The 26,177-nt window shown below is 39.9% G+C and overlaps 1 protein-coding gene across 2 annotated transcripts in view; it reads left to right on the forward strand.

Annotated features, from left to right (window-relative positions):
• The first annotated feature begins 8,447 nt into the window (after positions 1-8,447).
• Positions 8,448-26,177, forward strand: part of ERBIN (erbb2 interacting protein) — a 111,779-nt gene continuing 94,049 nt past the window's right edge. Inside the window, exons 1-2 of one of the 2 annotated variants that reach the window (XM_062019577.1) lie at positions 8,448-8,509; positions 8,966-9,059. The gene's annotated coding sequence lies outside the window, so the exon portion shown is untranslated. Of the gene's footprint in view, positions 8,510-8,716; positions 9,060-26,177 lie in introns of those variants that run through there. The other variant, XM_062019578.1, reaches the window with a different exon arrangement.

The following is a 26,177-nucleotide window of genomic DNA, read 5'->3' on the forward strand; positions in this document are numbered from 1 at the left end:
AACTCCTAACTGAAACACTTTTCTCCTACTTTTACAGCAAATGGAATGGGTATGTGAGGAAGAAGGAAATGCAATAAATTTTAACTTCATCTAGAGACAGGCCACTAGATGAATGTTGGAAAGCAGTGCCCTATGGGCATTGAAACAGCAACTGTGTTTTACACTTGATGTTTTTCCATGAACTGATAGGTTTCTATGCCACCTGCATTTAGACATTAGCAGACTTGTCTCACTAACAGTAAAGAATAAGGCTAACTTTTTTCTTGATTAAATCTTCTTTGTGCAAATTCAAAGGAGGGCTTTTTAAACAGAGTTGTTTGTCTGTTCAGTCTGAATGTATGCTAATTGCAATGCTTTGAAATGTGTTCATGAAAATGTGTTAACACATCAGGATGCTCATTTGTAAACTCTGCTATGTTGCTAGAAGCATGGTTAAGTAGAATCTGTGTTTTCATAACCTTAGTTTGACAAAGTAAAATATTTAAAAGAGTAGTTACAATTCTAGACTAAAGTGCTCTCATCAAAGCACTTGGTAAAGCCACTTTCTCTGTTGAGAGCTTTTGCTTATTTGTAGGCATGGAAATGAGTTAATACACAACTATCTTACCTTTGTGGCATGGAAAGTCAACATTTCCTCACTGATGTAGCATATTACTCATATTTGCCATATGTAACTTATACTGAAATATCCTTTTGATGGAAGAAACAAGGAGATGAAACTTGTAAGTCAAAACATTAGATATTACTTCAGTTTTATTGTTTGCAATTACCATGCCTTATAACTTAGGACAGACACAACTGAAAAAAAAAAGTCTATTTTAGATTCTAAAAAGCCACTCAGAAAGCACTCTTGACAAAAGAAAATTAAGAATGTCTAAAAATGGTTTTCGGTTATACTACTCATAAAAGGGAAATCTTCCTTATCAGGAAAGGCTGTGGGAACTGGGGCTGTTCAGTCTGAAGGAGACTGCAGGGGGATCTCATTAATATTTACAAATATCTAAATGTCAGGAGGTTGGGGCATCCCTTTTTTCTGTTGTATCCAGTGACAGGACAAGGGGTAATGGAAAGCAGCTGGAATACAAAACGTTCCATTTAAACATAAGGAAAAAACTATTTTACTGTGAGGGTGAGGGAGCCGTGACACAGGCTGCCCAGGGAGGGTCCTTCTCTGGAGGTCTTCAGAACCCATCTGGACACATTCCTGTATGACCTGATCTAGGTGGACCTGCTTGAGCAAGGGGGTTGGACTAGACGAAGGTCCCTTTCAACACCTACCATTCTATGATTCTATGATTTTTTTTTACATCTTATTTGTTTGAAGGAGAAGGGATAAAATACTTCACAAAGAAGAAAATTTAATGGCAACTAGAACTATGTTATATTTGTTGAGTAGGGACAAGAAAAGGAAAAATTAACTAAAGAAAGAGAACTGAAGACCTCATAAAGAAGAGAAACAGGGAAGGCAAATGGATTTGCATGTATTTACATTTAGAAGTGGGTTTTTTATCTAATGAAAAAAAAAAAAACCTACAACTGTTTTAACAGATTCTGAAAAGAAGTTATTCCCTAATCAGAAGTAATCTTTCATCATGAGCCCTATTTTGTAGATGAAGGAAAATTGAAAGGATTGGTTTTTGAACTCTCTTTTAATTGTTCCAAGGTAGCTTTTCTACAAATCAAAACTTCTTTATTTAAGCTACAGCCCAGTAGTGTAAGAGGCTTAGAGAGAGGATGCTTCATCTCACTGGACTGTCTGGATCTCCTTGCTTCAGAGGGATTTAACCTGTGACTCCAAACATGGTAGACTGAAAAAAATTCAACCTTAAATATCATTGAGGTAAGGAATTCACATATTGTTAGTCTCCTGTAGCAAGTTTGTGTGGCCAGGTTTTGGTAATGTGGGGCTACAGGGGTGGCTCCTTTAAAAAAGAGCTGCCATAAGCTTCCCCTGTATGTGACAGGGCCAGTGACAGTCAGCTCTGAGATGGACCTGACGCTGAACAAGGTGAAGACAATTAGTGATGGATGTAATGCCTCTGTGATTAACATGTTTTATAAGAGAGGAAAGGGTTGGTGCACAGAGGCAAAACTGCAGCAGAAGAAGGGAGTAAGAATATAAGAACAACATTTCTGCAGACACCTAGGTCAGTGGAGAAAGAAGGGGAGGAGGTGCCCAGGTACTGGAGCAGAGATTCCCCTGCAGCCCATGGTACAGCCCATGGTGAGGCAGCTGTGCCCCTGCAGTCCATCGAGGCCACTGGGGAGCTAAGGCCCACTCACAACCTGTGGAAAACCCCACGCCGGAGAGGGTGGATGCCTGAAGGAGGCTCACATTGGAGCAAGTTCCAGGCAGGACCTAGGAGCCCATGGGGAGAGAGGAGCCAACGCCAGAGCAGGTTTGCTGTCAGGACTTGTGATCCTGTAAGAGACTCATGTTGGAGCAGTTGGTACCCGAAGGACTGTTCTCTGTAGGCACTAGTGTAGCTTTGGACCAATCAGCTTGAATAAAGATGGTAGGGATAAGTTAATGCAGCTGGCAAGCTACTTCAGAAACAGGTGCTGCAAGTTAGTCAATTGGGCCCTGGGTGATCTCATAGGCAGAAGCATCATATAAGGAGGTAGCTAGCAAAGGAAGGGTGGTTTTGAGTCAACTCTGGTGGTTGTACTACGTTGCCTTTGTACGGCTCTGCACATGCATTACCTAGACTCTCCACGTCTTTGAGTGAATATTGCCTGCACCACTACAACAGTTCTCCCCGTGGATGACCCACGTTGGGGCAGTTTATGGAGAACTGTAGCCCATGGGAAGGACCCATGCTAGAGAAGCTTGTGAAGGACTGTCGCCTGTGCAAGAGACCCCCACAGTGTAGCAGTGGGAAGTGTGAGGAGGCCTCCCCCTGAGAAGAAGCAGTTGCAGAGTCCATCTGTAATGAACTGACCATAATCCCCATCCCTTGCACCACCAGGGAGGAAGAGGTAGAGACCCAGGAAGAAGTGAAGAATTGGGAGGAGATGTTTTAAGAATTATTTTTTATTTCTCATTTCCCTACTCCCTTTTGATTCTTTGTTAATAAACCAAACCATTTCTCCCCAAGTGGAGTGTGATTTGCCCATGTTGGTAATTGGTGAGTGATTTCCCTGTCCTTATCTTGACCCTTTAGCCTTTTGTTATATTTCTCCCCTGTCCACTTGAAGATGAGGAATGACAGAACAACTTGGTGGGAACCTGGCACTCAGTCAGGGTTAAACCACCACATCTCCATTTTTATGTGTCTGAAATTATTCAGAGAAAATAGATGACCAGAAAAAACTAGAGAATTTGACAATTGTGCACATAGAATCATAGAATGGTAGGGACTGGAAGGGACCTTTAGAGATCATCTAGTCCAACCTCCCCTGCAGAAGCACGTTCACTTAGATTAGGTCGCATAGGAACATGTCCAGGTGGGTCTTGAAGACCTCCAAGGAAGGAGACTCCACAACCCCTCTGGGCAGCCTGTGCCAGGGCTCCCTCACCTGAACAGTAAAATAGTTTTTTCTTATATTTAAGTGGAATTTTTTGTGTTCCAGCTTCATCCCACTACTCCTTGTCCTGTTGCTAGCTACTATAGAAAAAAGGGATGTCCATATACAAGTGATAGTGAAAACTACTAAGAGATTTGTATTGTCAGCATTAGCCCCTTGTAAGAAAAATTAATGTTCAGATTACAGATAAAGAAGCCATAAAATGTAGAATAAGTGCAATTCATACTGCAGTCAGAGAAATCTGGATTTATGTAATGGTTAGCATGATGGGTGTCATTTTCATAAATCGGTCTATGTAAGAATAAGTCTGGAATGATATTTGTGATAACATTTCCAATGTCTATTTACACATCATCTTTCTACCAACTTGTTACTCCAGAACACATTGTAATATGTTTTCATCAGCTTTAAAAGCCACCATAATTAATGCAAACTTCTCATGAGAATTCTTCTTTCCTACCAGTGGAGAGAGAGAGAAGTGATAGTTTTCCAGAAGTGTACAGCACTAATTACTGACCTTGGAAGAGGAATATAACCAGTGGAGTGCACCTGTAGAGCAACTATAAAGCTACCATGACTGAGTCCCTGTAGAAAAGCTACTCCAGATCTCATTAGAAGCTGGTAGAGTATGCTTTCAGGATTGCTTTTTGGACACAAATCTCAGCCGCAATCACTGTCATCTTTTTTGAATCCAAGAACCTTAACAAATGCAGTCCAAACCCATCCTCAGCACATAGAACAAATACTGAGCAAATGGCTTATTTTAGACAAATTGATAGTTGGCTCTTTCTGCCATTCTCATGTTTAATTCTTTGTTCACAGTATGGCCAGAAGCAGCTCTGCAGGAGCTTGTGAGCAAAGGACTGACAGCAATGATCTGCAGATGTGTGTCCTCATGCAACATGGTGGCATTTTCTCTCCATTAGTTTTGATCAGTGCAGGACAAAGTCAGTGTTAATTAAACTGTCCAGGAGGAAAGCAGTCCAAACCATCTTTTGGTCTTCTCTCCTCCAGTGTGAAACACTGTGCCGTGTTCGTCAGTCAGAATTCAGGAGCTCACCCATGGTAACCAAGGAAGAGAAATACAAACAAAAAGTCACAATAAAATGTTTAAAAATAGCTCTAAAACATTCCTAACCATTTCTGGAACACGGCATATACAAAATAGGTTGTGGTGTTCCAAAATTTTTCTATTGGTACTTGCTTAATACTCCAAAACTCAGTCACACAATATATCTACGTCCATCGCTCTGTTCAATTTTACCACTTGAAAAATATTAAAACCAAATACAGACAAAACTTCTTTGCACTCTTTAAACAGTGTAAATTTGGGATTGTATCAGTCAGACTGAATAGAAGTTGCCTGCTTAGCTCCTCTTTAAATACAGTAGATAGGCATTATGCATTTACAAAGTCATAACAAAATACTTCTAAGACTTACTTACCACTGAATTGGACCAGCATTGCAGCAGCATAAATGTGGTGTAACCCAGTTGTGAAACAGATCAATTCATCAGAAAATGTTATAGGAAGATATTTTAAATGGAGTATCTAAAAAAATGCCAACATATACTTGTTAATGAAAAGTTTGTTCCTTTATGTCTTTCAGGCTGCTGTTAATCCAGTAATTATTATTTAATATTTGTAGTGCAATGATGTCCAGAAACTGTTCATAAAAATCTAAATCAAGGTAAAAATCCACCACTGAGTTCACTACCTGAGCACTCAATAAGCAAAGGTGTTTATTCCAGAGACCTCTCAGTCTACCTCTTGGAGAAGTGGCAACACAGGAACATAAAAACCAATGGCAGCAGCAATAGGGAAAAGCTGCAATAAAACCCCATTACTCTGGAAAACTCTGTGTACATTGTTCAGATTACTGAACTCTTGAAAGGGACAAACATAGAGGTGGCTGTTTCACCCAGTGTTCATTCAGTTTAGCCACACGTTGTTGCAGTATTTACTAGTGATCTTGTTCAAACATAAAAATGGACATTTGAATGAGAGGAGTTTGGGCTTGGTGTCTACTGTGAAACAGTGCGTAAAGAATTTGTTTAGACTTTCAGTGGGATCAGTTGCATAGTCTCACTTGAAAGGCTCATTATGTAACTCCATATTTTGCACTTGGTGCACTTAATCTGTAATTATTTGGTAACTGGGATACCAGTTCTGGGAATTGATGTTGCTGGGGACTCTGTCAAAGCTGTAATCTGAACACTGTCTTGATATTTATAGCACTTTTAAATCCCTGGGATAACTCCCGCTATTTTCTTAATTTATATAGACAGTTGTATGTTCTCTGTGTCAAACATCTTGAGGAGCAGTGGTCTGGCTTGCTGTAGTTTCAGCAGACTTTGGCTAGCCTTTTGTTTTTCATGGCTAAAAGCATAAATGAAATTGTGTCACATGTTGACACTAATGTTACAGTCATGGTAGATTCACCATGGGAGCAACAGTTGCTATAAATTTCCCACACCCACCTATTGACCTGCTGTGCTAATAAACCCATTGGGCAATTTGCAGTAAATATTGCCAAAGAATGTTTTCATATTAAAAAAAGTTATGGTAATTCACCTCTTCATGAAAGAGATGCCTTGAGTTCATGACAGAAGACATCTGCTACGGAAAACCATTTGTTTAGTTACAATAAGGACACCTTGTTGATTGTCAGATGGGAATGATCAATTGTTTGCAGGAGATAAAAGAATTGGTAAATTTATCACAGCACCAGTGTAGCAGTGCACCATACTGAAAAATCCAGAGTCTGTTGTCAATGGGCGCGAAGTTCTTATACTTGGCTTTAGGCCAAAGCTGACTCACTTGAAGAAAATGGCTTATCTGAATGAGAAGGAATGGAAGTGGTTTAATACTTTGGGAAATACGCCTGTAAATTTACTTTTCAAAAACTCCGATGCCAATATTTAGGTTTTTTCATTATTGAAAGCTAGGCACAGAAGCAGTACCCAAAGAGAACTGTACGCTCAGTAAAGACAGAGGGGATTCGTAGAAAAGTAAAGAAGATATTATTAGTAGAAATATGTGCTTGTGTTTTGTCTGGATACAATTTTTATGCTCAAATATACAACTCCCATACATAGGCAAGAAGCTTTAAATAAAAACAGCAGGACTGTTAAACACAGTGAACTTCTATAAATGTGAGGAACTATGTTCTTTCTTGCTAAAGATTAAATCTTCTTCATCCAATGCACTGTAGGAAACTAGATGAAGCAGCTAGTGACCCTGAACAGGAAATACTAACTGGAGTTACTGTCAGGGACGGGTCAGGGTTTAAAAGACTTTTCACATCTAGCTGCGTGTTAAAATCAGGGGCAGATCAATACTAACCTGACATACCATTTTCCTTTGCTGTTTGGTTGCTTGTGTAAAATGGCACTTTTTTTGCATTATGTCTGTTTCTCAGGAAACTAGTAATTGTAATAAAACAGTATCCCAGCTACTTGGTAGTAGCCCTGGTAGAGGAGCCAGGGATTAAATGGGTGTGAAAAAAACCCTACCTCTGCCTTTAGACCTGTCTCTGCAGAACACAATTAAGGAGCATAAGGTGAGCAGCATGTGCAAATCCACCCTGCTGTCAGCTTTGTGCACTGTTTTGTGGCTGAGCAGGACTCCAAGCTCCAGGACTGTTACAACGGCATATTGCATACACAATAGGTTATCAAATACCTCTTTCAAACAATCAAGGAAATTAAACAGAAAAACATTTCCATCAATGTAGTATTGAGAGGTGCAACCTCCAGTAAACCACTGGGCCGTTTTCTGAACGTATTTGATCATGACTGTTACAGTTTACAGTACTTTCGGTAACATCATATTGTGCCGAAGGTGCTAAAATACTCAAAAACACAACTATAGTCTGTGGTTCACGTGAAATGTTGTGGCTGTACATGTGACATTAATTACTGCTGTTGTTCACATCGAAGTTTAACATACCATATCCAAGCACTGTATTTGCGTTGAGGCTGTTAGTTTTTCCCCCCGGGTGTGTTTGTTCCCCTAGACTTTGGTAACCAAAAGTTCGGGATCGTGAGGTGTGACCGAGCGGCTGCTGCTCGACACGTGATGAATCGTTTCAGCAATTTGAACACAATGTGTACAAATATCACATCAGGAAGCCGAGCCGCTTATGTCCGATTAAACGTTTGACATTTGGGATTGAATCTGCCTGGGCAACTGACGCGGCAAGACCATGCCAGCATGGCTGGCGCGGCCGCCCCAGCGCCTCTTTCTGTCCCAGGCGCCCACCAGGAGTGGGGAGAGCCCGCGAAGGGCACTGCCACCAAGCACTTGCACCTCAGGCTGAAGCTCAGGCTGAGGCCGCGCCGCGCCACCCCCCTGCCACCGCCTCCTCAGCGCCCGCCCTGGCTCTGCGAACCCCTCGCCAGAGCCTCGCGCCCGCTCGTTCCCGCCCCCCCGCCGAGGCCCATTGGCTGCGGCAGCCCGTCCCTCACGACGCCCCAGCTCGGGATTGGCTGTGCCGCAGCGTCCCGCGCTCAGCCCCACACCGGTGCGGGGGGAAGGGGAGGCCGGTGGGGCCCGGCGGCTGTGGCGGTGTTACGCGCCCGTTTTCTCCCGCCTCCCCGCGCGGCCAGTGGGGGCGCAAGTGCTGCGCCTGCCTGCTCCCGCGGCGGCCGCCTTCGTCCGGCCCCGGCCCCGGCCGGGCTACTGCCCCGCCCCCCCCCTCCCCGCCGTGGTGACTCTCCCGGCCTGGGCGGCGGCGCCGGCAGCCGCAGGGGCGCGGCCGTATCCCCCAGCCTCGGTTGCCCCTGTCCCCATTGAGCGTGCCTCCGGGGCATTCCCGCTCCCCACAGCACCCTCGCGTCCGCGACCCCCCCGCCGCCGAGGCCCGGGGGAGGGGCGGCGGGACGCTGGGGCGGCAGGAGAAGGGGGAAGTGTGCGAAAGGAGGCGGGGAGAGAGGGCGGTGGCAGCAGCAGCAGCAGCGGCGGGCGGGCGGGCAGGCAGGTGAGGCGAGGCGAGGCGAGGCAAGGCAAGGCAAGGCAGGCGTCCATCCCGCTCTCCTCCGGCTGTCGGCGGGAGCTGCGCGGCGGGGGCGTGTGGGGCGGCGGTCGCGCTGGGGTCAGCGCGGCCCCGGGTGAGGAGCTGGGGGCGGGGCAGCGGCGCCGAGGCAGGCCGGCGGGCGAGGGGCGGCGGCGGGCTGGGCCGCGCTTCGCTGCGGGGCGGAGGGCGCTGAGGCCTCGCCACTGGGAGCAGTTTCTGCTGGTGGTCGCGGCGCCGGGCGAGACCGGCGCGCCTCGGGGCCTCTCGCAGGGCAGACCCCGGCACCGCCGCCGGCGGAGGCAGGGAAGAGCCCTGCCCCGCTGCCGCCCTCCCCCGTGCACGTCGCGCGCTCCGCGAGCACACCCATGCTCGTCTGAAGCTGTTGCATATTTTTTCCCCTCTTCTCTTCCCCCTTTAAAGGGGAAAAAACCCACCTCATTTGGATTTAATTTATTTCCTTGGGTCGGAAGAAGCTCCTGCCTGCTGGATCTGGTTTAGACACCCGACAGACAAGGTAAATTAAATGGAGAAGGCTTGAGCAGCAGCAACAACAGAAAAATCCTTCCTCTCCTGAAGGGGGTGGGGAAAAAGGAAGGAGTTCACGCTTCATTTTGATATCCTGTTTTTGGCCTTTATTTCTTCTGTGCTTTTCGCTTCGCATAGCTATCCTTTGTGTTCTTCCTCCTCTCGTCAGAGTGTTGTTTGTATGAACGTAGTCACTGGTTTTATGGAGGCTGAGGAAAAAGTCTGGGGAGACCGAAAAGTTTTTAAGCTCCTCGGTCACAGAAGTTTCTTTGTTCTGTCGGAGAAGGTATTTAACTGAAACTGTTGGACTCCGCGACTTCGCTGCTTCAGTTTCTTCCTTCGAAAACGTTTGCTAACACTGCGAATATAATTAACTTCTCAGGAAATAAGAAAGTCCTAAAATAGGTAGCGTATTTTATTTAATCGAAAGATCTTGAGGCCTGGCACTGCCTGTGTCTGCCGCTTCTGCCTGTGTTTGCCTTTCACCTTGTTTTCTGGAATACAACTCAGTGTCTGGCAGGTCTTGTCAGGGTAGCTGTTAAGTTTCTTTGTAAAGATGTGCCCTTTTAGTTCTCTGTAAATGTCGCATTTTTTCCCGTCGGCTGCTGCCACCACCTCTCTTCCTCAGCTCCCGCCCCTCTCAGTCCTTAAGATGACGAGGTGGACTGCATATTTTTGGTCTTGTGTAGAAGAGGGTCTGTATTGGGTTTTGATCATTGTAAAGTTAATCTTGAGAGGCTTCTTTTTTTTTTTTTTTAAATAAAAAAGCTAGCTAGTGGTCTGACTTCTTAAAAGCATGTGCAATCGAAGCTCCGGATTAACATTGCCTTGTCCGGTTTTGATGACCGTTTCTCGTTTATAATTTTTGAAAGGAGTCCCATTTGAAGCTATGGGGGGGTAAGCTAAATGTGAAGTTTTGGTGTAAGGTTTTTCACGGCTGGTGCTTACTAAGTTAGGCCAACTCGCTAGTTGCACGTAGTGAAAGCAGTATTGCTCACCACAGTTTCATTTCATGTGCCTCGGAGAGGCAATTATTGGTGTGTTATTCCGTGAAGGCAAGGAATTCTTCGTATTGTGAATGTTAAATATGAGCTAGAAGCCATAGCTCTGTCAGATTTGAAAGCAGTACATTGTTTGGATAGGATATCTATGTGATGTGCCTCACTCACTCAGGTGTTGACATGTGTCGGTATTTCTGAGGCTTGGACAAAGGCATTCCTATGCAAAACTCTGAACGTTTCTACACATCTAGTTCTTTTAACAGCATTAAGTGTTTGAGGAAGAAGTTATTAATCCAACTGTTACCTGTATGGTATACCGTGAGGAAAAAATGTTAACATTTAACTGACCTAAAGTGACTTCTATGCCTGATAACAAGTAAATTATTACGCTTGCAATTTATAGACTTTCCAGGCAGCAGAAAGGGCTGAACAAAATAAATGGCGGTGAACTGTGGTTTCCTTATATGGCTGATACTTGGCAAAAAAAGCAGTTAAGTCTAAACAGAGTAATCATCTTACAAAGTGCGGTCACTTTCCAAAGCAGTCCCAGTAATGACTTGAGATTCTTGGGGGGGCAGGGTGGGGGTGGGTGAGTGGGTGGGGAGTTGTGGCAATGCGTGACAAATTTAGTTGTAAACCACTGTGTTCATAATGGATGCAATTTTGTTTCTTTTCAGACCTTTTGTGTTTCTCATGATGCACTTGATATTTTTCAATGCCATGTGGAAGAATAGATCCTTGTTAGTGGAGCCACAACTTTTTACGCTACTGTTTTGTCACCATGGTAGCTACGGATAAGGCCCTTTTCAATGATGAAATTGTAATTTAGTAGAACTTACAGCTAATGGTTTTATCATAGAATGCCATTCATGTCATTAACATAGTTTAGGAGTTATGTATTTTTTTCTCAAGATTGATGGTCTCAAGTAAAAATCAATTTGACATGAATATTCATAGTGTGACTGAAAGGGTTGAGGTATACACACAGCAGCTGATATTGCTTGAAATAAGGCTTTCATTAGGTATGTGCTGATGGCTTGGGAAAGTTGCTTTTGACCTGGCTGTTCTTTGCTCCTGAAGTTAAGCTCAAGTAAACACTGGTAATTTTAAGTAAGGATGCTTGCAATCCAAGGTACAGCATATGGCATCCTATGGAATATGATTGTCATTAGGATGATTATCATATTAGTATAAGTATTATGAATAAGCTGCCCAGTAGATAATGTTTGGTATAAGTATATTGCTTGAAAGTGTGTCCATTTGCACATCAGTTCTTATGGAATTGGTGGGAGTGCTCCATGGACAATGTATTATTGATTTAAAGCTCGGTAGCATATTAAACTAGTGGTGTAAGAAAACAGTGGAATTTGTTCAGAGTCCAAGGCATTAAGAGCCACGCTTGGAACATCAAAGCTAGGGAAAGGCTTGCACGTACGTAACTTATGTTATATGTAGCATATTAGCTTTAGGTTCTAGAAATAGAAGGGGATGGGAGTGAATTCCTCAACTCAGCTTTTCCTGTAAGGGTGTAATGAATCACTTTGCTGCTTTGTTTTCTTGTTTTGTTTTCGTCCTTCCTGCTCCCGAGCTGAAAGGAAAATCTTCTAGGGAAAATGTTACGTAAAGATCAACGGTCAGTATGTCATCTCTTCAGCATATTCTCCCTATGGAATAACTTTATGTACTAAAGGAGGGTCTGACATTTACTCAACAAAGAATTACAAATCTAACCTTTTCTGAATAACTAGTTGAGTTGACAGAAAATCTGCTTTTGTGGATATGAAAATGGTAGACTGTATTCCTATATAAGTATGCAAATGTTGGTGGTGACAGTTGAACTATGTAGTTAAATGTGAATTACCTGGAAAATGAACATCTGGAAACATCACTCTTGTAGCTGATCAGCTTTTAAGTAGTTAAAACAATGACAGATGACGTTTTTCACATCAGATGGAAACATTGAAGGTAACTTGTTTATCAGTTTGTGTAGCGTGTAGAAAGTGCAATATTTGTGGGAACCTGTTAAACACTGCGAGCTTAGTGTCATTGGAGGATCTGTGAAGTCCAGTGCACACTTCTGAGGTATAGATTGCATCTTAAGCAACTGATAAAAATTTAGCTGATAATGTGAATTTTTTTTAATATCTTGAATGCATAGGGGTTGGGTTTTTTTTGTTGTTAGTGTTCTGGGTAACTTGCTTTTTCTGCAGCTCTCTCATGTTACTTAACAGTTCTTTTTAACTCTCTCTGGTGCTTAAATTTCAATACAGGTATTCGGTTTACTTCTTGGTTTAGTTTCACCTGTACTTACCTGAGGGTGATAAAGCAGCATGATGTTTCAACACTAGATTTCACCCTCCACCTTTAAAAATACATTGTGACTTTGTGTAATTAAGAAATAAAACTAAAGAAATCCCTTCCTTTGGTGTGAATGAAACCAGACTGAAGCGTACTTATGTTGGAGAACATCAGTATTGTGACTAGCTTCCATAGTGTAGTCGAAAACTATAATAGCTCTTTATTTACCTGGAACTACTTTGTAGATACTTGGTACTAAACAACCATTTTCCACAGGAAAAAAAAAAGTGATTATTAAGCAGAGTGTGAGGACAACGTGAGTGATCTGGGCTGCTGTGACTGTCCTGGAAATTTTAATAATATCAGGAGCTAACCAGGCCTTTGAAGCTTCTCCTGTCTGAAGGTTCAATCTTGTTAGATAAGGTAGTATGTGCTCTCTTCTCGCCTTTATCCATTTCAGTAAATAATGAATGGAGTGGCCTATTTTTTATCATGGCCAAAAAACATAGATAAGTCTTGTACACAACTTTGATTAAGGAAGGTGGGGGAATACTTTTTGCCTTCCTTTGCTCTGTATCTGTCCAATGATTAGGCACAGACAAAAGCCTAAAGATTACTTGTTGATAGTAAGGATAACTTCTGTCCCTCTAAGAGCAAAGAGGGTAAGCAATTCCAAAATGCACAACTTTATTCATAGTATCTAAATTGTTAAATATCTTAACATTATACACTTGCATGGTTTGTTAATAGGACTATAGTTTCTCCAACTTCTGTTTCACACTTCTATATAATTGAATTTTGGAAGCATAAGGCTATAGTATATATGCAAGGTCAAACAGTTGCTATGAACAAACTTTCTTGTAAGAGTCCCTGATTTAGATGCACATTGTTAGAATAACAACTAGCAGAAACTGTAGATCAGTATCTTCAGAGCGATCAGTTCAAAATTCATTGGGTACATGAGCTTTCCAAACAAAAAGAGTCTTATAAGCACACTGAATTCTCCAAGTTTGTATAGCTTAATACGTACAGTACTGTGCTTCATGTCTTGTAAACCCTGTCATGACTGCGGTGGAATGAACAGAGAAACATAGACACAATCCAAGCAGTGAACGGTCTGATTATTCTGGACTATCATACACTTCCAGTGGGAGAGGCTGCAGCTGTCTTAGTGGAATTTCCTTCCTAGGAACAAACAAAATTACTTGTTTTAGGAGTGTTGCGTTTTGTCTTCTCTTGAACTTAAAATTGCACTTTGGAAGTTGATGGTTGGGATGTAGTTGTCTACCTGTCATGTTGTAGTGCTCAGTGGCTTATTTCCTGTATTAAAAAGTAGCTGCAGAGGATGGTCTTTGTGTTTTAAGTGCAGAGATTTGAGTTTTACTGCTGGCTTTGGAGCCTCCTCATCAATTTTCAGTCGGCAGGAGAAGTTCCTGTAGCAGCTGCACAGGGGGCTTCATTTTCCCAGACAGTTCTGGAAGACATTTCCTTGTTCTCTCTTAGTCCTATATTCCATAGCATGGGATCTAAGTTTAGGATAGTTGCAGAAATTATTTCTTCAGCCTACCTCCTCCTCCTTATCCTTGGACTTTTTTATTACGTATCTTCTAAAATTTGCAAGCCTCTCGAGAAGAGTACATATATGCTTTGAGCTACATCTGAAGTGCAATGCCAGGTGCCTGTGAATGCCAGTCACAGGTTCTGTCATTCAGAATGACTATTGATGTCATCTTAAATTTTTGGATGGTGGAAAGTCTTTCCGGGCTTGTCTGGAAGACTTTTGATAGGCTGCTAAGAAACCTTCAGAGAATTGTTGCTTTTTCCCCACACGTGACTGTAGTTGTCTTGACATTGCTCGTCCTGGGGGGAGAAATGGTAGACCAAGCCAGTTGTCACCAATTTGATCAAATTACTGCAGGTCTTCTGTCTTTACTTCAACTAACCATAAGGATAGGATGGACACTTATATTTGATACTGGATATCAGAGAACTCTTAAATAATGATAGTGATTCAAATTGTAGGTCTTTTTCCACTGTGGAAACATTATGTTCAGTAACCTGTGCATGCTTATCCCCGCTTGTGGTTAAAACAAACAAGAAAGCTTGCCTGCAGAAGTATTTACAACATCAAGGCCTGTGTTTTCAGTTAAAGTAAACTGAAAACTATGGCAGCATAGCAGTGTAAATATCTTGTGACTTAAGTGCTCTGTAAACATTCACTTTACATGCTCATGCTACTGAATATAATGTGCAGGTGTTGAATTTTTTTGGTTCCCACTTGGCCTGTGAGGTAGGTATACCTGTAGGAGGAGATGAACATGCAGATAGCTGTTGATGTGCACTGATACACTGGTAGTATGTTTGCTTGCTGTGGCAAATTAGTCTGTGGTGACCTGGAATGTCAACTTGATAGTTAGCTCCTTTTAGGAGAACCTAGTCATTTTGGGTTACTTCTGGTTACATAATAATATATGACAATGTGATCATATGGAGCTGTGGGTCGCTTAGTTTCTGACATGCCTTACATTTTTGGGGGATTGGCAATGAAGTTCATCACGGAGGGAGAAAATGCGAAAGTTCACATCTTTCTGATTCATATCTGTGCAGCTTCTGTACCATTTGTTATGTTTGTGCTTCAGTAAACTTACACAAGATGACTTGTTTTAATTCATTAATTCCTTAGTAAGTCTTCTGGGAGAAATTACAGGCAGAGGGAATCGAGTGTGGAATTCTAGAAAATAGTTCTTGGAACAAACCTAGTATTTTACTTCCAGGTCACTTTTATTGGTTCACATAGGGATGTTGGGAATCATTTTAAAGCAGGGTAACAATGAAGGACTCGACTTTTAAATAGGAAGAAGAGAAAGAGATGGTTAAGCCTATGCATTTTCCTCCTTTCGGGGAGTGTAACAAGATGGGGATATCAATTGGAGCTCTGAATTTGGCAGGCCATCTGGCTCTGATTCTGATGCATAAAATCAGAAACGATATGGGAGAGGGAGAAACTACAGGGCTTTACTATTTCACTATGCTATTGTTTAACTGTAGTGCATCTTATTTGTGTCTTTTCTTTTGGGAGACTTTTTTTTTTTTTTTAAAAAACCAAGCAGTGTTTTAGGAGGGAAGGTGTTTTCTGTGACTATTACAAAACCTGTTTCTTTTAGTGCATTATTCTTAATCTAGACATTAATGGTTTTAGACCAGTTCCAAAAATTTCATCTAGATAAATGGAAATATAAACAATACAAGTACCAGAAAAGCAAGGTAGACTTAAAATAGATTCTAATAGAATAATTTACTCTTCTGTTTGTATTTATCTGGGTGAGCTCCTCTATTTTTGAAGGAGCACTTGCTTTACTGAAACAAAGTAGAAGATGACTTGCTTTTTCCAGTGCTGCTTTTACTACAGAAAGACAGTGGGAGCAGGCAAGTATTTATGTGAGATTTTCCTGTGGGAAATCTGTGGGATCTGTGGGAGAGGTATTGTCAAAATTTCAAGTGTCCTGTAGTCATTCATGACATAAGTGTTACTGAATTGGTGTCACAGGAGCAGACTGTGCTGACTTAAAGGAAAGATTATGGCCCTGTCAATGGAGCAGGTTAAAAGGAAATGTTATGGGATGGAAGAGAAACACATCTTTAATCAATACCTTTTTCTTGTCCTCATCTTTACTTCTCACTCTACGTAAACCAAGTGATGACAAGGTGCTCACTTTATCTTGTCTATCACAGATGGACTGAGTCCTTGCCCATTTCCCTGGAAATCAAATATAGGTTATGGATCATTCAATTTGTTTTAAATCTTGGAAAAATTTTAAATTTCATCGGCAGAATATGAAATATCTATGGAGGAATAACCTTTATGCGTGGTTAGACTGTTACTCATTTTCCCCAAACTTGTGTTAACTTGTTTCTAATCTTTGAAAAGCCTGAAGCGAAGTAGGCACCAAACCATTCGAATTACTTTAGATAACAGTTACAAAACTGTTTGAAGTGTGTGCATTGTGCTATTCCGTGCTGTTTTCCTATTCTGAGAAAAGAGGCTGACGTGTTAATAGCAAATCAGCATGGCACTGTCCCACTTTTAAACAGTGTCCCTCTTTTTTTTTTTCCTGCTAGAAAGCACAGTATGTCAGAAGTTAAGTTTAAGCTGAATTAGTATTAAATTAACTTTTAATTCAGCTTTGAGGCTATAACTTGTGCTCTCACAAGAAGGAAGAATCTTAGTTCTACTTAAACCTCCTGTCAGGTGAAAAACTTGTTTTTAACTTAAGATAGTAAATTCTTGTCTGTATTGATGACAGCAAACTATAACAGAGATAACAGAGAGACTATACCTCAAGGTAATTGTCTGCATTCCAACTAATTCTCAAAAAATTTATTGTAAAGAGTAAGCTATCCTTTTTTCCCTATGTAAAGAGACAAAAATATTTTGGAAACATTTAGGAATAGCTTTTTGTTATTTTTTGTTACAATGGTTGCTTATTTGATCTCCAAAATACTTGATGTAGTAGAATAAAAACAATGCAACAACTCTTTTTTTTTTACTAATCATCTGTTGGCTTGGAGTAAGTGAAGAGAAAATTAATTTAGTACAAAAAAATATTAGCCTAAACCTTTCATTACTGTGGCAAAAGAAGCAAGTTGGCAAAAGTCAAATGTGCATTATGAGAGCAAATCTGAGTAGATAAAACATGAGTAAAAGTGTTTAGCCACAGTGCGATGTGAAGTCTTACAGTTAGAACCACAGTTAATGCAAAGAATAATAATTCTTGTGCATCGCAATTGTGAGCAAGTAATTGGAATGGATCAGGGTTTATGTAGTAGTTGTAAAATGCATGTAGAAGAAAAAAAATCTTCAGAAGTACTTTTAAAACTGCTGATAATGATACTGAGATGTTATGTGTCGGAATTGTTACATAAACTAGGGGGAAAAATGGTTAGAATATGGAAAATAGAGGTTTTTTTTTTCTTTTTAACTTTTGCTCTTTGTAGAAGTAGTGGCTACTCCTTATTGTATCAGTGAAAAAGATGTATTAAAGTAAAACTCTTTTTAAAGCTGGATTGTAAATAAAAGTTTACTGGTATTAAGTTCTGTATTTTATACTACACAAGTGTAAAAGTGAAAACCAAACTGCCTTATAGATGTAGGTAATACAAGACAGGCATAAGTGTTCTTTACGGAACTCATGTTCGGAAGTAAAATGGCAGTCTGATTATCCCTGCCACTTGTTTCGGGTAGTGATTTTCATTAGGGCACTGCATAGTGTTTCAGGTGTCAGAGTGTATCTTACATGTGTCTTTTTTGATAGGATATATTTTTTAAAATTTAATAATCCAGATAATGGAGAATGAATACACATATCCATATGCACTCCTGTTTTTCGATCTCTGATCTATGATGTGTTTCCACTTGAGTTCCTGTTACCACATACTGAACTGTGTAACCTGTCTAGATTTGGTTTTTCTGAGCAGTTTATCCATTTTCTTAGCTAGAGGATTTTGAGTATGGTTACTTCTCCCCGTGTACCCGACTCCTGCTTGCTTTGTATCTCGAAGTCTCATATTGTTTTGCGCAGACTGTATTCCTCTGTCTGTTGTTTGAGCCATGCTAGTTTTAGCTGGGATTTCTGGCGGTTATGTGTTGGGGGGAGTGCATAACAGCAGGGCTTTGGGGACTGTTTTGCTTTAATGTATGGAGCACACAGTTTAGAAAGGAAACAATCAACTGACCAGAAATAATCTGATTAGATTCTTTTATTTTTCTCCCCTTTTTGTTTTGACTTGTGCTGAACTGTTATGTGTTGCAGATTGCCTGAGTTTGTCTGCAGGCAATGAAATGAAGAGTCTGGTTAATAAATGAGAACTTTTCTTGTATATTGAAATTCTGCATATTTACAGCAGTGCAGCTTGCTTGTTTAAAAACCTTTGGTATCTGCTGCAGATGGCTGCATAGTCTTAAGGAGTGGCTTCCTGGCTGCATTGTACATGAAGTGCCAAACACGATGAGGGCAGTTTTGTTCTAGAATGCCAAAATACATTGAATTTGTTCAGGAAGCAACATATGTCAAATGAATAAAAGTATCACACTCATATGAAACAGAATGTTATAGTTAAGTTTTTCAAATCTAGTTTCTTTCCTGAATGAAGGGGTTAAAAGGACTTCTTCTATTGAGGACAGTATTAAGTACTAATTGCTGACTTAAACTTTCTGCATTGTCACTACTGTTTATTCCTTTATACTGAATACTACCTTTTAATGTTGTGCCTTTTAATGTACAACATAGGTGGAAACTGAAATGAGAAGAGTATCAGTAGGGGTGCTGTATAGGAAAAAAGTATTGTGTTTTCCTTCTGGGATACCTAGACGTCTGCATAGTGTACAGGTTTTTTGGAGGGGGAGGTGGGGATTGTTTGATTTTGCTGGGGTTGGGCTGGGATGTTGGATGTTTGGGTTATTTTATTTTTTTCTAAGGTGGTAACTTACATGTTGCTTTACTTCCTTATGAGAGTTTGTATGTAATTGTTTGATGCTGAATGTAGCAAACCAAGATTGATGAAAATAAAAGTGAGCCATGAAGGATATTGCTTCTGCTTAAACTCTTAATTCCAGCAAGTTCCTGAGACAGGAAGATTTACTATTAATAGTTCCAAATACTGCAGTATTTTACTATAGTAAAGAAACAAGCCCAGGGCAAAGTGAGCTTTGTTGGGTATTACTTGTTTGCAAAGGAGGTGGGTAGTCACTTTGATTCCTCCTGGTTGGAAGGGAAGGGTATTAACAATTGTGTTGACAGAAAAGCCCATGTCTCTCTAGAGGCTCTAATTCCGGCTGATCAGTTTCTAACTAACATTTTGCACAGATTTGTCCTCACTGCAAAAATTTGAAAGCCTTGGTTGTATAGCTACACAGAAAAAGGAAGTATGTATCTTTAAATCAATTTGTTTGTGCTTTCTGAATGTTGGTTTTCTCTTGTTTTTTCTCTCTTATCACTACAATTAGATATGCAATTACAAAGTAACTTAAGTGAATTATCTTATATAAGGGCCTTATTGTTACTGGGTCTTGTGTAAGAAAGGTCTCTGAAAGACGAAAGAGTGTGAGTGTTTTCATAGCTAGGGAAGGTAAGGATTTATTTAAATGAAACATTTAATAACAAAGTAACTTCATCTGAAGCCAGACTCTAGCAGAGGCCATAATTACCATTACTTTTTATGCTTTTTGTTTTGATGATTTTAAGAGTTGTGAAGCAGAGCTGGAAGCGCTTGGTATGCTCCTGTCTCCTGGATTGGAAGAGGAGACACTGGTGTTTCTTCTTCTGTTTTAAATTTTATGCATCCTGCTCCCTGAAATTTTTAGCTGTCCCATAGTAATGAGACCACCAACTAAGAATGTGCTCATCTACTGAAAGGTGAGGTATACAGTCCAAGACAACTTCTGTAGTTGCTTGTTTGTGTCTAGGCCTACATCAGCTGGGTTCTTAGGTGCATTCATATTTGTTCTGTCTGTCTGCAATGTCTGTTAGTTTGTCTGGTCTCAGAGTTCTTTGGCATAGTTATGAGAGAATCTGTAAAAAAACATTGTAGGGTATACAAGAGCTTTCCTTCTCAGCTTTTGTTGTTCTATGAAGTGTGGTGTTCATCTGGATTCTAGTCACCATATAGTGATCCTGCTGGCCACGGAAGGCCTGCCCTGCTCGAGCACAAATCATTTCAGTGTTGCTCCTTGTCCCCCAGATACCAATAGCTCTGGGCTTGCTCTGTGGCTATTGAATTGTAGAAAGTAACAGACATAATGCATAAAAATGTTCTATCAGGTCTGCAGTTCTGTACATTTGTTTTACTGGAATGTACTTCCAGTGGATTATAGCAAGTATTTATGAGTGACCCTCTCCTCCCCAACCTTAGAGGTGTCTATTATTACTCTAGAGTTTGGCTTTGTTTGCTAACATTTTCAGTGTGTAAGAACAAGTTAATTCCCAGTTCAGTCCTTGTCATCGCGAGTAACAGGAATTGATGTTCAAATGAACTTGGAAATTAGTTCACATATATCTGTTCAGATTGGTCTTGCTCCATTTCTGGTTGTAACAAACAAATAAGGCTATAGAGTCTGCTGATGCCCCCTTCCCCACTGCATTTCAGATTTTCTACTAACATCTTTCTGTGCTGTTTATCTCATTGTAGAACCAAGTTAATAGGTTAGATTTACCCATTATCAAGGGTATAAGGTTACCTCGCTGTTAAACAGTTGTCTTGGTTTTTTTGTTGACGTACTTTGCAGGTTAATTAAATCACAGAGTAGAATTAGTATGTGGCCTGTGACTCTTAAAAGTATATATTGGCTGTTACACTTGTTTTCATCCTTCCTTGTGGTTTCTTTTTGAATGTGTCCCTTATTCTTAGGCTCTCCAAGATATTGATAGTCTTGGAGCAGTTCAGTTCCTCACTGCAGAAAGGATCCCTGCTGCTTTTTAAGTTGACTTGAGAGCAGACCAGAAACAGCATGGAAGATTTTTTTTTCTTAATTAAAAGCTATTTCCATTTCTTCCTATCAGGAGTTAAGTATGTTTTACAGATATATGATGTGGGTGGCTCTTAGCGAAGGGGGAGTAGAAGAGGAATTTGGATAAGAAGCTTGGGTACACTGCAGACAGACTGGTTTCATCTATATCAATTATTAGACATACTATGCATGCAAATGCCTAAAGGTTAACAGAAACTGTATTATTTCTTGGACTTCATGTGGGAGTAGTCATCTTTCCTGTGAGGTATGGAAGCAGGATGCCTTCTGCTCTTAGTAATAGGCATTAACTGCTATTTAGTGGCAGCTTCTGATGCTATAGGAAGTTTGGGGTGCGTCTTTTCTATCTTCAGTTACTTTTTTAAGAGTACTAGGACAGATGAAAGATGCATCTAGATCAATGGCACTGTAGTGTATTTCAGGTCTCAGTTTTTCTTGTTATAATCTGTTAAATATTCCAGATTTGAGTTATAGCTTGATAATAGTTGAATATTTTTTCCTACATTTTTTATAACCTTAATTAGCTCTAACTGAACAACTGAAACTCTTTATCGTGACCACTTGTTGACAAGGCACCTTCTTCTGTAGTCACTTTGAAATTTGTGGTTTTTGTTTTCTGAAAAGGAGGTAAGTGTAAGAAAATTTTTGATTTACTATGTTTGCAGTGATAGTCCTTTTTTTTTTTAAAAAAAAAGTCTCAATCTGTCAAGCCTTTTAGAAATATAAAGCATTGTTTTGTAGACAGGTTATTGACTTTTTGTTGCAAAAACATGATCTGCACTTGCTGAACTAAGGGTGTCTTGCAGTTAAGAAGACCACATCCTGTAGATGTTTCTTTCATTTTTGAACTTGGAGCATAGAACATGAACTGATGATACAGTCAGTGGCTGGACCATAACTATTTACTAACATAGCTGAGTGGCTTTGCTGCTTCTTGGCTGCATGGATTTATTTGGCATGGTTAATTTTATTTTTTTTAATTTTTCCCCCCTGCTCCCTTCCCTAACTGGTCATTTACACTGGTAGATTCTTTCAGGAAAAAAAAGCACTAAAACTATGAATCCAAGGTAGACCAATTTATACAGCGTGACCCACGTGAATGAATTTTACTACCAGCTTGTAAAGCGGCTGTGAGCTTTAAAACATGGTTGCATATGTTTTTTGATACATCTTTTTCATACTAAGAGAAAAATATCAGTAATAATGAAATGATTACCTTTACTTTAAAGGAGCCTTGATTTAGAAAACCTGTGATTAAATGTATAGTCTTCCATACTTCTGCATCTTCTCTGACAGTAGTCAGTATGTTTCCTGTTTCTTTCCTCTGTGAGTCCTTTGCTTCATATGTGAAGACTTGGTCTTTAAGGTAAGTTGATGGTCAAGGTGATCTAATTAGAAAAAAAGTCCTCCTGATATCTTGCAGGGCTAGGCTTTTTGGGTCAGTTAATGATTAAAGTCATGGTGTGGTTATGCAAACCCTAGATTTATGCCAAGCACACATGAGCAAAAAGTAGGGCTTACCCTTTCTTTACCAATCTGTAGTTTGAATTAAGCACAAGGAGAATTGACTTGCCTTTTGAATTCCAATTGCTGGTTTGGAATAGTCTTTCACTTGACGACAGTAAATGTAAATGTTGCTGTTCATCATCACCGATTTAATCCTCAATAACCCTTCCATAAAAGTAAAAAGTACAGTTAAAACCTGACATATTCCCAGTTATATCTGTTTTGGGGCAGGTTTAAAGTGTACCACCTCCCATCTTTACTGCTTTTTGCCATATGCAGACTGACTTCCAGACTTTTGACAGCAGGCTAGGAATTTCATGCCTGTTTATAAAATGGTTTGTAACTGCTGCTGGGGTGAGAAAAATGTAACCAATGTGAGAACTGAAATTGGAAAAGGAGAAGCAGCACTAAAGTTGTTTTTTCCTGAAGGCTACCTTGCAGAGCACTTGTTTCTCAGGCTTTTATACCTAGTCTTTAGTTCCTAAGGATTTCTGGTGGCTTTGTATTTTTCATTGTCTGGAGGGATCTTTTGATTGAAATGTGTAGGTCGATAGTATTCGAATGTGAGATGCTGTGCTTTCAAATTAGATGCCAAGGCTAGTGTGAATGGAGAGCTGAGAAGAGACGGACAGTCAGTATGATCAGTAAACAAGTTAATATATTATGTATTATCCCTGGTAGAGTGATGGACTTGGAAATGTCTGTGACAGTGCGAGATACCATTATTTCACTTTTTCATCTCAGATGGGTAGTGTAGAACCTCTTTCATTCATGGAGTGACTAAAAGTGCAACATAATTTAGGGGTTAGGGGATGGAAGAAGAGAAGGCTTTTAACTTCATCGTTCTAAAACCTTTTGAGTGATTTCCCCCTCATGGATGTGAAGATGTTCTGGAACTGTAATGTGGGAACATACAGTAGTCCCATTTGGTTCATCCTCATGCAGATAGCTGTTTTCTTATGACCATAGTTGTCTATTTGTGTGTCCTGCTGCTTAATTTGCAAAATTTAACTACGTATCTTCTAGTTGATTGATGAGTATTTCATGTGACTCATCAGAGCAAACAGTGATTGCTGGAACACAATTTCTCTTCCTAGTGTGCAAGGATGGAAACAAATCTCAGTGGACTATATCAATTTCCAAATTATTTTGAAAGTCGTATTTGAGAAGATAACTTATGTGTTAGTTTTTCTTTCCAATTATGTAGTCCAGGAATTAGCCTGTGTAAAATTTGGAGATAGTGAATTCTTCCCTGAAGGTAGTTTTCAAATGGTGATCTGCTTACAACTACTGTAATGATACTAAAATCCCTGGGACAATTCTCCGAAATTTGGAGATTAGTGAGATAAAATATGGTGCAGTGTCTTTTTCTTCTCTTACTCACTGGATTCAAAATATATTAGAGTTTTTCTAAAAAAACCCAAAAGTATGCACAGTCTAATCAGGAACCAAATAAATAGTTAAATAAATTAAATTTGATTAAAGAAATTAAATAAAAAATGGCCTGTTGACCTTGCAAGTAAACATGAAACAATTGTACATTTTTTCATGTTTTCTTGTCTGTCTGCTTGATTTGAGAGAGTCTAACTAAGAATCTAGAGTGTGGTAAAATGCAATCAACTCTCAACCAGAGAGTGTGTGCATTTTGTTTCACCATAACTTCATGTTTGTATTCATCTGTCCTCCCTCCAGGGGAATGTGTGTTGTTTTGGGGTTTTTTTTCTATTTTTGAAGCTATCTTTCTTCTGACTTTTTTCCCACTTAAAACAAGAAGCAGATTTTTTGCCTTTTAATGCTGTAGTCTTGTCTCTTAGGGAAGAGTCAGAGACTTTTTAGGGACTGGAGTCTAGTTTCAGTGCTTCTGTCATGTCCTGGAATGCTGGGCAGAAAAGGTGTCTGAGAGATAACTGTAGGTATTTTTACATTTATTCTGCTGTGTGATTAGATAACAAGTTGGACACTGCTTTTTAGATAAATGTGTATATTTATTTGTATCTATGCATTTTGAAATAAGGGGGGAAAATGGATATTTTAAGATTGAAAATAGAAATTACTATCTGCTAAGATCATGTTTTTTGTTAGCAGTCTTTGGTACTTGGACATGAACTGTGAGTGTTGCATGTTGAAGTTACAGCCAGTAGTGAAGCTGGGCTGGTGGTTCTGTTAATTAAGAGTACTGCTGAAGAGAGTTCCCTTCTTCCGCCCCCCACCCTTGAGTCATTCGTCAGGAGAAGAACTTAGGATCCAGTGTTAAATATATGTGTTTAGCTCCTGGAAATCCAGTCCAGCTTCTCAACAGCAAGTACTTAAGCTCATAAAGTACCTGTGAGTTAATCACAGAATCATAAGGGTTGGAAGAGACCTTGAAAGATCATCTAGTCCAATATCCCTGCCAGAGCAGGACCACCTAGAGTAGGTCACACAGGAACTCGTCCAGGTGGATTCTTAATGTCCCCAGAGAAGGAGACTCCACAACCCATCTCGGCCAGCCTGTCAGTCACCTAGCATCTAGCAGTTGGAATTTCTGTACAACCAAATTATGAATTAATGCTTTTAATGGCAGTAATTGAGTATGGTTAAGTACTTCTTACTGTTTTCTGGGTTTTTTTTTTTAATTATAGTAAATATGTGTCAAAACAAGATCTTGTAATATAGGCTAGTTTTTGTGTTACCTGTAATTATTGTTTGTCCCACTTCATGGGGAAAAAAAAAAAACAAACCAGACACACAAACTTTGTACAGATCCACAAACAGAAAAAATCAGATACACAAACATATTTGCTTTCTGAAAGTAATTGTGGACATGGTTTGTTTTGCTTGTTCTATTTACACTCAGTTGCATAAACATAGCTGCTAAATTATCAGTTTTGTATGTGCACTCCTAGTAATTGTGCTCATGGATTTCGAAGTTCCCATTTTTTTCCCTTATTTGTGACTGGATTCACCTAAACTGTACTTGAAAGAAATCTAAATATCTTTTTTTTTTTACTTTGTCATGGTAGCTGAAGAAAATAGTAAGAAAATATTTATTTTTTCTGTTCCTTGTGAAAGCAAAATACTAGGTTTCATATGAAGATGTACTGATGCAGTAGAAGTGGTTAATGAATATTTCAAATATCATTTTGACTGTATTAAAACTTGATAATTGGAATATTGCTAAGAAATTTTGCTGCTTTAAATGATTCTTTCCATTGCTCACTGCTATCTGTAATTGTACCTGTATTGCTAAGATAGTGGTGTGAAGATGCTTCTTGCTTTTGTGTGAAATGCGTAATGAAATGAAAGTTTCAACTGTTATGATGTTCCATCTGGCATCTTCTTCCAGTAAGTCTAGTCGAAGAGATAGATGGTCTTGGATTATGATGTAATAGTACTAGCAAGTACAGAATGGGCTCTTGGGCATGTTTTTTCAAAGTCTGAAGTGCTTCATAGCAGTACTAACCCCACCTTCTTTTTTGAAATAGCTAAACAAAATTTTGTATAGCTAGGCAGACCCTCATCTTTCACATTGCAAAGCTACTGAAAAAATAAGAAACAATGGTACCATAAGACTAGAAACAGAGTACAATGAAGAAATTTTCTTCTATTTTTTAATTCACAACTTTTTTGAATTGCAGCGTGATTTTTCACAAGTGTGGTAATGGAGTAAAATCTGAGTTGCTTTTTCACATAATTGTCTCTGCAGCCACAAAAATACTTATTCTCTGCTGGAACAGAGATGATTTGTTCACTCAGCAGCACAAACATATCTAGTTCTGAAAAGTCCTGTCTGTTTATAAGT

This window comes from Colius striatus, chromosome Z, assembly GCF_028858725.1.
Source record: "Colius striatus isolate bColStr4 chromosome Z, bColStr4.1.hap1, whole genome shotgun sequence".
In the NCBI taxonomy this organism is placed as follows: Eukaryota; Metazoa; Chordata; class Aves; order Coliiformes; family Coliidae; genus Colius; species Colius striatus.